Genomic DNA, 12,542 nt, shown 5'->3' on the forward strand with positions numbered 1-12,542 from the left:
GACTACGCTTCTCCTTATGATTGGTAAGTCTCTCTTGAGCTCTTGTGACGCTGTTCATTCCGTTTAATGTCTTTATATATTGCTCCTATTTATGCCCGCAATAATGTCGCTCTTCTGTTTTCTTCGCTTAGATGGAAATGCGGCCTCAATGCAGCTGTGAGACGCGAGACGCGGCAGAATGGAAGATGGATGCTACCGCAATGTTCGACAGCAGGTAAGTGATGGTTTAAGGAAAGCGCAAAGTATGGCGAAGCGCAACCTTAAACTGTTTTTTCGATGTCGAACCTTGTCTTCTGTTTTTCCTTGCAGGCGCTGCTGTCGACGATGGAGCGTGTCGTGCTGCGGTGCCAAGATGAAGATATCGGCGTTCCGGAAAGTGTAAAGAGGAATACTTGGTTCGCCGAAGAGATGTACAGGTAAGAACAGCTTCCCCCAGTTGGCAAGTATGCTGGCAGGAAGCAGGATACCCAAGGAAGCAGGATCTTCAAAGATAATTCTGACCTCAGGCGACGGTGAGCGTTACGCTGCTTGCAAGTACAGAATAACGCGAAGCATCGGTCTTGAGGATCGAGCAGCTTATATAGCAGAGATCGTGGGGATGCCGATTAGGGCCGGCTTACCAGCCACACCCTGCCACTCCTCGAGAGTGAGCACATGCGAAGGCAATCCTTTAGCTGCCACACCCAAGAATACTCTTGGGGCTGCTTAATGGATGGAATGTTCAAGGTTAATGCATCTGAAGTGCTATGTCTATAATACAAGCTTTATAGTGTTAAGAGGATGTTCTTGTTTACTTCTGTTCATGAGCTTGGTGCCAAAGGCGCCAGGACAGTGTCCACACAGGTCTCCTATGCTTGCAACCCCTGCATGTCTGTGCCCCCGACTTCATGACCATGACAAGATTCAAGAGATTTTTGGTGAGTACAGAGCTGAAATGTTCTGCGATGTGTGTCTTAACCTAGTCTTCCCAATGCACAATTTGCTGCAACGGCAGAATGGTGAACATAGAAGGTGAGAGGAATACTGTTTTCAAGCTTAGAGAACAATTCACAAATCACTTGACCACACATAGGTAACCATTTAAATAATATTTAGTTACTTTTTCCTTAATTTCAATACCACACAACATACAATTCTTGCAGAGGTATATTCCTTGCTATAGACCAATGTGTTTCAAGAATTAGAGAAGGCACTAGATGCCCTTAAACAGAAGGTCAGCAAGGTCACTTTGTCAGCTCTTTTTTAAAAAAAGTTATGACACAACAACTCAAGGTAAGTTACAGCCCCGCTGCGCACTCCACAGGTTTGCCCCGCAAAGCAGGAGGGCTTGAAAGTCTTTGCACAAACCATCATTTTCCTCTGCTCCACCTGCATATAAGTTAAGAATGGAGACAATGGCAATGTCACATTCTTGTTTCATGACCATACGCGGCTTGCACAGCCCGTTACTCACTCCCGCTGATCAAAGTATCGTCTCTGTACCTCTACAGATTACACACGCACAAAGACACATTCTCAAAAGCTTTTTTGGTGCAAACGATGAGAAGCGCCCTACAATGAAAGGGCATTTTACCACTTTTGCCCGTTTGCGCAAATCAGGGGACGTTACAAGACATTTTAAAGCATATCACGAATTAAAAAACAGGCTGCACTTAACGCGTAACACAAATACATTCCTGTGCACCGGTTTGTAACATATGCAGGGAATGCATATTGCATGACAGTCCCATTCCTTACCTACGGATGCTTTTTTTTTTAAATGTAAGGAGAACAGCAGCGGTATGAAGTTCTGCTTTCCCACTTGCATTTCTATCCCTCAAACATGGCAATAAATGTTTTCTCTTTTCTTTTTAGCAAATCACTCTGCTAGGTGCCTTCAAGTGCCTGCCACTCTGAAATGCGCTCCAATCACCCACACGGGTGGTGGGAGCCCGTCATATATATCAGTATTGGGCACATGCCCCACACACTATGTATAAAAGGGGACTGGCCAGCACATCTTTTGCATTGCTGTCCAGACACTGTGAAATGCACACATCACCTTTGAGAATAAGGTGGCTTGCAGATTTCTAAAAGCAACCCACATTTTAAAAAAAGTGTCTCTTTGCTTTTTCATTGCGTTTGTGAGAATTTCCCCACTGACCTTAACTACCACAACTATTTTTTCCCATGAAGACAGTCCCACCCTTTTTTCGTGGACCGAAATATGTCAGGATTAGATTAGAAATTGCTGGTTCAATTGTAAATATCTGTCTACTTAGCTACATGCGATTGAAGTGTTGCAGCATGGGGAAACTGCGGCGCAAAACGCGTTAACACATGTTTATTAAGTCAGCTATCATTTTGGATTATTAATATTGTGTTTTCATAATGGACAGCAATATCGTTTAATGGTATCGCCAAAAGAATAACCAGTCAGTTTTCATTATTGAGATGCTACAGCGTTCATGCATTTCGCATAAATTATAATTTAATTACTGACATTTTAAGTGGTTTATTGGGTTATATCGTCCGGACAGTTCGTGCACATAATATTGGGGTAACATGAGAGTCCTCATGTTTGCAGGCAACTACCATGGTGGTCCCCCACCCCCAACCTTTAGGGGAAGCCATTCTGCGCTCCTTTGCCTCAACTCACCAGGTTAACTGGCAGCCCTTTCAGTGTGTGGTTTATGGGAAGACCAGGAGAGGTCAAGACATCAATTTCCTCAAGTCGAGGGAGATAGGATGTCACTGAATGTTTACTTGTCACTGGTTAGAAACATGCCAGCCCTGGCCCTGACAAACTGCTCTTCCGAAATGCACCATCTAAACAAGAAGAGAATAACTGGGTTGCTTAAACATGCTCTCCAGATGTTGGACAATTAAGTCAATATCCATCTTACAGCGACCCAACTGATGGGGAAGCGGAATGCTCAACTGAATGCCCTGAATCAGCTGATGCGGGTCTCCCATGAGTGGGAGTTGTGCAATCAAGTAACTGAGCGGATATTATTCATGTGGTGGTTTACCCAAGTGATCCCACTCACATTCAGTGTCAACAGAGGAGGACATTTTCTCAGGGGGGACCCTCTAGGAGGGTCCTTGGTGATACCACAGCACTTTCAGCAATTCTACCCTTTTCTAATATTTCTTTTTTTTCTGGGGATCCTGCAGAATATAAAACATTGTGGGGCAATGATGATCTTGACCGCCCCAGATTGGCCAGGATGACGTGGTTCCCAGTACTGCTGGAACGTATGGTGTGACCACCCTGGAAAATCTAGTGGAGGGCTGGTCTCCCTTTGAAGTGAGCAAGAATTATTCACTAATTCAGCATAATCCAACGGAAACTTCATATTTGGGTATTGAGAAGCGGACTTTAAAAAATTATTTTTCTTTTCAGATTATGGATACTATTTTTTCTGCAAGTCGCCACTCTACAAAGTCCATTTATGTGTGTAGATGGAGTAAGATTTTGGTTTGATGTTGGGAGCCGGTATTCATCTCTAGATATACCCTCTGAAAGTTGAACACGTTACTTACTTCTAGTGATGTTCTTTCTGATGGATGTTCCGCCCACAGATTCTGCATTTCATAAATATTCCAGCAGCTTCAGGTGATCACGCAAAGCTTTTCACCAGCAGGGGAGCAGAACCAGAGCTGCATTGTGGTAGTGACCCTACGCCTCCTCTCTTGTTGAGGTAGTACATGGCCACTGTGTTGTCCATCATTATCAGGACATTCTTTCCCCATAGAGGGCAGAAAGGCATTCAGCACTAGTCTGATTGCCCTCTGCTCCAAAAGGTTGATGTGTAGTTTGGACTCCGATGGAGACCAACGACCGCTGATTGTCAGATCGTTGGTGTGTGCTCCCCACTCCTTGAGTGAGGCGTCCGTCACTACTGTCATATCAGGCCATGGTTGCCAAAAAGATTCTCCCTTGACAATATTTTCCTTGCAAGCCCACCATAGAAGATCTTGAGCCACTCACAGAAGATCTGACATATCCCCCAAAAATTGGAACCATTGAGTCCCGAGGGTCCACTGAAGGGATCTCATTCTAAATCTGGCCTCTGGCACCAGAAAAATGGCAGATGCCATGAGGCCGAGCAACCTCAGAAAATCAAAGGCTGGCAGATGTTGGGCATTCTGCAACTTTTTTAACATCTGCAGAATGTTGTGAGCTCTCTTCTAGGGAAGTATCCAGGGCTGCTCCGATGAATTGGAGCTTTTGGAGTGTGTTAGGTAGAATCCAGTGCAGTTCCCTTAGGGAACACTACACAAGATTAGGACTACAGGTGAGAGCAATAAATCCCCTTTGGTATCAGTCTGTACCACAAAGATTTAGTTGGTAGCTGTGGCTGAGCAGTCAGACTTATCTCAAGAGGGCGATGAGCAGTATTCAGGGTTTACACAATAGGCCCACTAGACTATGGAACAAGGTAACACTGACCAAAGCTTTGTATTTAAAAAGTATATATATATTTATTTTAGACACTTCTAATAAAACACATGTATCACATTTATCAAGCAAGTTAAATTAAGTCAAAGGAAAAATATACACACTCCCAAGTTGAATTGCAGACCAAGTGAACCAGAGTGAAAACTGAGCAAAACGGCACAGTGACAACTACACACAAGGGATCCTCTAACAATTTCTCACAAGGGAGGGAAAACACAAGTTATCTAGAAATAGTTTCTTATACACCCTAGCAACACTTCACATCAGTTTGTGAACCAGTTCAGCAAGAAAGTGCATCAGTATAGGCAATACTTAAAATGAAAACTGAGCAAAATGGCATTTCACAATGTTTAAGGATGGGAAGGAAAGGGTAGTTAAAAAAATGGGTGCGCCAACACAGTTCTCAGTGAGAATCAATCTAAAGAAAGCAGATCTAACAAATGTGACCAGAGTAAGTAGGCCTGTGTCAGAGTCAGTGGTAAAGGGCAAGGGCCCAGGAGCAAAATGTTCTTGTAGCTGCAGTCAAGTCTTTGGTTAACGAATTTGAAAAGGTGGTTGCAGAAGTTGAAAAAGACAATGTTAAGAGAGAGGGGCGGCCGACCCAACAGGTAGGTAAAGGATTTAAAACATCTTTAGTGCTACCGCGAAGAAAGGGCGGCCTGGTGGAACAATGTACCTTTAAATGAAGAAGTGGCTCCTGCGGTGGCGGTTGTTCCTGGTAGTTCCTGCAGTTCGGGTGATCCAGCAGAGGAAGAGAGGCTCTCGTCGTAGAGGAAGGTTCGAGTTCCTGCACTGCCCAGGGATGAAACCAGCCGCGGTGCTGCCCGACGAATAAAAGGTACGCTCCTTTAAATCGCGGTCCGGGTGGACTGGTGCCTGGCTATCCGGCCTCCGAGTACAGGGTACGGCAGATTCGAACAAGGCAGGTCTGGGAATGCGATTGGCAAATTGGTTGGCCCCACCAGCTCAAGGGAAGAAGGCTCTTGCAGGTGAAGATCTTCTCTCGTCATGTGGAGGAAAGTGGTGAGACGCTGCAGCAGGGCTTCCCCGGTGGTTCAGTCGTTGCAGATGTCTTTGGCTCCTCTCCTCTTCGGCTTCTTAGTTCCAGTGGCGTGGCAAGGTCTTGCTCTTCCAGTCCTCAAGACCCTGCTTTTATGCAAAAAGATCCCCATTCATACAGCCTAGCTCTCACTCACACAGTGGAGTGGTCATCTTGGCGGGAGACCCTCCAGCCTATGAGGATAGAGTGGGACATGGGTTGCAAAGGCAACCCTGTCCAGGGGTCCCACTCATCCTCCCACACAATGGACCCACCCCAGACTCAGTGGCGCCGAAAGGAGGGCTTCTAGGTAGAAGCCCGCCAAAAGGACGAACAAAGGATCCCCGACCTGGGTTAGGAGTTTAGAGAAAGACACGAGAAAGAAGTTATATTAAAGGTCTGGCAAATAAAACCTACCGGAGTAAAGTTAATATTAAAATGCACCGGCGGTATGTTAGAGGCTGTCAAAAAAAGTGGTAGCCTCGAACAATGGGAAAATCCCATAGGGAAATAGTCGCGGTTGAATATTTATGATAGTAACCACTGCCACCAGCCAGAAACTTTTGAGAGAGGACTGTACGCTACCCTCTCGAAAATGAACATAGGGGAAAAACTATTAACCCCTTCCAGTACCTCCATAGTAAGATGGGTTGTACTGGTTTAGTTCATACGATTTGACTAGTAAAGTCAATGGGGACTTTACATGCCCTGGGAGACAGTAGTCAGTCCCAGGGTATGGCGTCTATGTTTGGGGGTCGCTACGACACCCGTGTCACTGCACTGAGGGTGCTGTGTAACACATGTGAGTAAAGATGGTTCCTCTGGGGTTGAGAAAGATCCCATAGGCATTAAACACAAAAATAGCCTAGAACACACATAGCAAAAATGCCTAAGAGTGGGAAAAAGAGTCTCACTCTTAGCAGGTAAAAAGAAACAAAACCTTCAAATCCAGCAAAGCTGCTGGGGAACTCGATAGGTAAGGGAAATTAGCCATAGAATGAGAATTCTCCCTAACAGAGTGGAATCATTTGTGACTTCTTGTAGTTGAGGTAGAAGCCCAGTTTGTGCAAGACGTGGCAGGTCATGGTCAGATGTTCCTGGGCTCATTCGGGTGAACTTGCCCTGATTAACCAATCATCCAGCTAAGGGTAGACTTGAATTCCCCCCTCTCCTGAGACTCACTGCCACCACAATCATCAACTTGGTGAAAACCATTGGGCGGAGGTCAGCCCAAATGGCAGAACTCGAAACTGATAATGAGAACCGCCAGTCGCGAACCTCAGGTACTTTCTGTGATTGAGATGATCGGCACATGAAAATAAGCATCCTGAAGGTCCAATGAAACCAACCAGTCTTGGATTTGGAGAGCCTGAAGGATCTGAGAAAGGGTCACCATCTTGAACTTGTCCTTCCTGAGGAATTTGTTTAAGTTTCTCAAGTCCATGATAGGTCTCAATCCTACGTCCTTCTTGGGAATGAGAAAATAAGGGGCATACCAACCCTTGTTCCTCTCCGCTACAGCTACATGTTTTATTGCACCTTTCTCTAGCAGGGTTACAATCTCCTGCATAAGGAGCAGGTCTGGAATTTTGATAGAGTTGGCTCCCAGTGGATGGTACTGAGGCCTTTGTCGAAACGGAAGACAGTAACCATAGGCTGTTAGGCAGAAACCTGTGCAGTTCCCTTAGGGACCACTGCAAAAGGCTTAAGACTACAGGTGTTGGAAGTAAACCCAATTGGTAGCAGTCTGTACCACCCAGACTTCTCTCAAGAAGAGTTAGACAGTATATAGAGTATACAAGATAGGTACCAAAAAACAGCAGTACAAGCAAACACTGACCAGAGCTTGGGTATAACAGTATATAATTATTTATTTAGAAACACACTTTGTAAAATACACCAACACTAATATGGCAAGTAAGTTCAAACACAGTCACTATTAATATATATATATACATCCCTGATCACTTATTGAACAAGTCTTAGTTAAAACACCACTTATTTTCAGACAGAGGTGAGCACTTAACCTAAGATGGCACTCCAATAAGTTAGTTAAAAAGGGAGGGAAAAAGGCAGAATTAGGAACATACACAATACCAACACTTTAGGAGAACCAGAGCAAGTCAGAAAAGGCAGAATCTACTGAGGAGCAAGAAAGTCATAGGCCAGGCCCACTCTTGGAGAGAGCAAGGCAGAATGTGTCCAGGATCACACAGTTGAATGGTACTTTTAAAGAGTTGTTGCAAAGAGTTCAAAAAGGGTTGGATCAAGTCACGAAAAGTTAGTTAGTAGGTCCCAAGTCACCCCAGGATAAAAAATCAAGGATTTACGGGACACCTTGAACAGTCTGTTGCAAGGGAGACAAGGTGGGACTCAGTACCTGAAATGGTGAGAAAGCTTCAGTGGGGGCAGTTGCTCCTGGCAGCGGGTGTACGTCGGTGCTTCGTCCAGGGGAAGAGGAGATCTCGACGTGGAGGAAAGCTGGAGGTCGTTGGACTGCCAGGGCCAAAACCAGCCGCGGAGTTTCCCGGTTAAAAGGTACTACCCTTTTATTTGCGGTAGTGGTGAAGCGTGGCTATCCGGCGGCCGGGGTGCTTGGCACGGGCGATTCGACCACGAGACGATCCAGGAAAGCGAAAAAGAGGGCGAACTGGTTATCTCCACCAGCTCAGAGGAAGAAGACTCTCCTGGAGGAAGACCTTCTCTGTCGTTGGGAAGTGGTGAGACGGTTCAGCAGGACTCCACCGGTGGTGTCGTCGTTGCGGGTCGTCTCAGCTTCTCCCTCTTCGGATTCTTTAGGTCCTGTGGCGACTTCTGAAGTTCCAGTCCCCAAAGCCCTGCTTTTATGCAGAAAACCCCCATTCATCAGTCCTAGCTGTCACTCAAACATGCTAATTGGTGGGCCGGGCGGCTCACCACTGGGCCAATCACACAAGAGTGCGACTTGAGTTGCTGAGGCAACTCAGTCCAGGGGGCCTATTCCCCCTCCACACATCCTGTAGACCCAGACAGAGTGGACCACTTTTGGAGGCTTCTGTGTGGAAGCCTGCCAAAAGTGGAACAAAGGGCTCGACATGGGTTGGAGTTACAGAGGCGAACACAAACACCATTTTAAAACCGAGTCCTGGCAAAAAGACCCAACCGGGGAATAAATATTAAATAAATAACCCAGCGGTATCTTTAACATTGCACCAAAAAAGTGGTGCCTTTAAAATGAATGGGAAAATCCCATAGGAAATATTCCGCTGGAATATTTCGCGTGGTAACCACTGCAACCAGCCAGAAACTCGACGAGGGGGCACTGAACAGTGCCCCCTCGAAAAACAGACCCTGGGGCAATCTAAATACCCCTACCAGTACTTCCACAATAGGATGGTTTGTACTGGTTCTGTTCACAATTTAAGACTAGTAAAGTCAATGGTGACTTTACATGCCCTGGGAGACAGTAGTCAGTCCCAGGGTATGGAGTCTATGTTTGGGGGTCACTATGACACCCCTGTGTTACTGCGCTGAGGGTGCTGTGTAACACACATACCAAAAATAAATGAAACCCTATGGAGTAAAAGACCCCATAGCCCATTAAACACATTACAAAGTCAAAGGATATCACAAATCATGTCTAAGAGTGGGAGAAAGCGAGTCTCACTCTTTGCTGGATTGTTGGGGTTTATTTTTTTCTCCTGCTAAGCTGCTGGGGGACTCACTAGGTTTGGGAAATCAGCCTTAAGAGAGAATTCTCCCTAACATGGGCCACTGTTTCTAGTGCCCAGGCATCTGAAGTAATGCCCCGGCATTCGTTGAGATACCAAGTGATCCTGCCTCCCACCGGGGTCTTGTGGGTCAAGGCCTCAGAGTTGCTTTGCAGCGGCTGCAGCAGCAGCTGAGGGGACAGTTGCCGCTGCTGGGGCTGATCTAACACTCTTCCACCACAAGGACATTTTCTTTGTTGTCCTTTTTGACTGGCCTGTCCGTTCCGTCTCACAAATGAGTAGAATCGAAAGGAACAAGTTACTTACCTGTAACTGTTGTTCTCCAGCATGGGGCTGGCATGGATTCACATGCTCATGAATATTCCCCGTTGTCAGGCCGGGAATCCTCGGTATCAAAAAAATCAGTTTTGTTTCTGATCTGTCTTTCGTAGTAGTAACCAATCACTGATCTCTGGGTCATACTGCCCCCAGCCAATGACTGCCCTCTACCTAAGCCCATCCCCTGGCAGCCATCCTCAGATTTGGTAGCACGTACAGTGGCAGTATTACCAAGTGAAGAGCTGCAGAGGGGAAGGAGGGAGGGTTTGCATGTGAATCCATGGCAGACCTATGCTGGAGAACAACAGTTACAGGTAAGTAACTTGTTCCTTATTCAGCATGGGGTCTGGCATGGATTCACATGATCATGAATATAAGAATACATAGCAGTATACACATGCACAACCACGGGAGGTGGCAACAGGCTCAACATTAAGCAATACAACAACTGAACATTAAGCATCTCTTACCTCCTCACCAGGTTCACCTTAAGCGAACAGGTTGCGCAGCACTGCTTGGCCGACCCTGGACTCCCGATCAACGCAGTAGAATCTTGTGAAGGTGTGTGTCGACCTCCACATAGCAGCCCTCCAGATGCCCAGCAGGGGCACACCAGACAGGAACGCCGTGGTAGCAGCGATCGCTCTGGTCGAATGGGCTCTCGGACGGCCGGGCAGCGGTCGGTTTGCCAACCGGTGACAGTGCATGATGCAGCCGGAGAGCCATCTGTAAATGGAAGCCTTCGAGAGAGCCTTCCCTTGATTCAAAGGTCCAAAGTTCACAAACAGCTGTGACGTCTTCTGAAAATTCTTTGTGCGGTCCATGTAGAACTTCAGCGCTCTAGCCACATCCAGCGAGTGCAAAGTCCTCTCGGCCGGAGGCGAAGGCGACGGGAAGAAAACTGGCAACACCAAGGGCTCGTTGAGGTGGAAGTCCGACTGCACCTTGGGCATAAAGGAGGGGTGCGTCCTCAGCACCACCCTCGTGTCGTAAATGTCAAGTATGGAGGCTTGCAAGATAGTCCCTGGATCTCTCCCACTCGTCGTGTGGAGGTGATGGCCACAAGAAATGCTGTCTTCCACGACAGGAACTTCAACGGCGCCGAGTGCATAGGCTCAAATCGGGCCCCCATGAGCCTGGTCAGCACCACGTTGAGCTCCCACGCCGGGGCAGGGGCCTTCACCGGCGGCAACGATCGGAATAGTCCCTTCATAAATTCCTTCACCAGGCGATGAGACCACAAGGACGCCCGTCCTGTAGTTCTGGTGCATCGGGAAATGGCAGCCAGATGTATTTTGATGGAGGCGTGAGTCAGTCCAGCTTTGGCCAGCGACAGTAGGTACGGCAACACTTGAGGAGCCGTAATCCGCAGAGGGTTAATCTTCTGTGCACGGCACCAGACAGAGAACCTCTTCCACTAATGTCCATAACATATGAGAGTTGAGGACGCCCTGGCTTTTGCAAGAACCTCTCAGGAGGATACAATGTCCCGGCTGAATGCAAACTCTAGTGCTGCAGGAGCCAAGCCTGCAAGTTCAGCAACTCTGGGACGTGATGGAGAATGGCGCCTCCTTCTCTGGAGAGAAGATCTGCGTCCGTCGGCAGCTTGATAGGTGGGGACGCTGACAAGTCCAGAAGGTCGGGGAACCAGATCTGTCTCGGCCACGCCGGTGCGACGAGGATCATCCTGCACCTGGACCTCTTGAGCTGGTTGATGAGACGGAGCAGCAATGGCGGGAACGTGTACAGGAACAGGCCATCCCAAGGGAACGAGAAAGCATCGCCCATGCTCCTCGGCTGGGCGAACCTGCTGGCGAACCTCTGGCACTTGGAGTTCGTCGCCGTCACCAACAGGTCGATCTGGGGTTTGCCCCACCGTTGAAAGAGCTGATCCACCTGGTCCTGGCGTAGTTCCCACTCGTGGCACGAGCGCAGCTCCCTGCTGAGTGAGCCGGCGATGGTGTTTTTTATTCCTGCCAGGTGGAAAGGAACCAGAAACATCCCCTGGGCGACGTCCCAGTGCCACAGATCCTGGGCCTCCTTGGATAGGGCTGGGGATCTGGTGCCTCCCTGCTTCCGGATGTAGAACATTGTGGTGGTGTTGTCATTGAAGATCCTCACCACTTTGTCCTTGAGGGACGGAAGAACGATTTGAGCGCCCAGAACACGGCTCGTAGCTCCAGGATGTTGATGTGAAGAGACCTCTCCTCCGGGAGCCAGAGGCCTCGTGCGTGGAGATCTCCGGTGTGGGCCCCCCATCCCTCCAGGGAGGCGTCCGTCGTTACCGTCTCCTGATACGCTGGGGCCTGAAAGTCCATGCCTGCCGAGAGGTGCGCACGGGCAACCCACCATAGAATCGCCCGATGGAACTCCGTGTCGAGCGGGATCCTGTCTTCGAAGCAGCCCGCCGCTTGAATCCAGCGGGTGTCGAGGAACTCTAGTAGCGTTCGCATCCAAAGGGGCACAAGGTAGATGCATGAGGACATCATCCCGAGGAGTGACTTGATGGACCTCACTCTGGCCACATCCTTGGCTAACAGGCACTGCACCTTGCCCAAAATGGCCTTCGTCCTTTCTTCCGACAGAGATGCCAATCACTTCACTGTATCGAGCTTCGCTCCTAGAAATAGTGCCACCTGCGACTGGACCAGATGGGATTTGTGGTAGTTGATGGCGAATCCAAGCTCCGTGAGCAGGTGGACGGTCCTCGCTGTGTGTTCGACGGCGAGTTCTCTTGACCTTGCACAGATTAACCAGTCGTCCAGGTAGGGGTAGATGTGGATCCCTTGCAGGCGCAGCCGCTCCGCCACAGGTGCGAGGCACTTGGTGAACACCCTCGGTGCCGACTTTAATCCGAACGGCAGGGCTCTGAATTGGTAGTGACGCCCCTGGACTACGAATCTGAGGAACTTTCTGTGACCTTTTAGAATGGGGATGTGGAAGTAAGCATCCTGCGGGTCCAGTGACGATAGGAAGTCGCCCTCCTCCAGCTGTCCCAGCACGTGCTGGAGGGTGACCATCCTGAATTTCT

At 48.3% G+C, this 12,542-nt stretch overlaps 1 protein-coding gene across 2 annotated transcripts in view; it reads right to left on the minus strand.

Annotated features, from left to right (window-relative positions):
• Positions 1-12,542, minus strand: part of UGGT2 (UDP-glucose glycoprotein glucosyltransferase 2) — a 1,923,861-nt gene that overhangs the window by 985,774 nt on the left and 925,545 nt on the right. The gene's annotated exons all lie outside the window — the stretch shown is intronic.

The sequence above is a fragment of the Ambystoma mexicanum genome, chromosome 7q, assembly GCF_040938575.1.
Source record: "Ambystoma mexicanum isolate Mex_15411 chromosome 7q, UKY_AmexF1_1, whole genome shotgun sequence".
Taxonomy (NCBI): domain Eukaryota; kingdom Metazoa; phylum Chordata; class Amphibia; order Caudata; family Ambystomatidae; genus Ambystoma; species Ambystoma mexicanum.